At 33.5% G+C, this 325-nt stretch overlaps 1 protein-coding gene across 1 annotated transcript in view; it reads left to right on the top strand.

Moving 5' to 3' along the window:
• The window catches only part of LOC119594650 (cardioactive peptide-like), a gene marked incomplete in the record, with an annotated part of 25,423 nt that extends 25,164 nt beyond the window's left edge, over positions 1–259 (top strand). Inside the window, 1 exon segment of the mRNA XM_037943699.1 lies at positions 1–259.
• Positions 260–325: the final 66 nt, after the last annotated feature.

Raw genomic sequence — 325 nt, 5'->3', positions numbered from 1 at the left:
TGAGAGAATGGCGTATTTTGTAAAGGACTTTGGATAGCGGAAACGAACATGGGACTGACGTCTTCACATTCCTGGACGAGACGAATATAAATAAAACGAATAAAAATGGCAAAAAAATATATATATCGTAAGCTCCAGCTCAATGCTCATAAAAGGAGAGAAAGAAAAAATATATATTATATTTATTTTCTAACTCCAAGGTGTTGAAAGAGAACTGTGTGACTTGGTGTTCGAATAAAGAGTCCCAACTTTTCCTCCATCGTGACTTTCATTACCTCGGTCCTTATTTTCCAATTATAAATAAATTATTACAAAGACGAATAAA

The sequence above is a fragment of the Penaeus monodon genome, chromosome 34 (assembly GCF_015228065.2).
Source record: "Penaeus monodon isolate SGIC_2016 chromosome 34, NSTDA_Pmon_1, whole genome shotgun sequence".
NCBI lineage: Eukaryota > Metazoa > Arthropoda > Malacostraca > Decapoda > Penaeidae > Penaeus > Penaeus monodon.
Note: the sequence above shows the minus strand (reverse complement) of the source record. Positions and strands in the feature narration are given on the sequence as shown.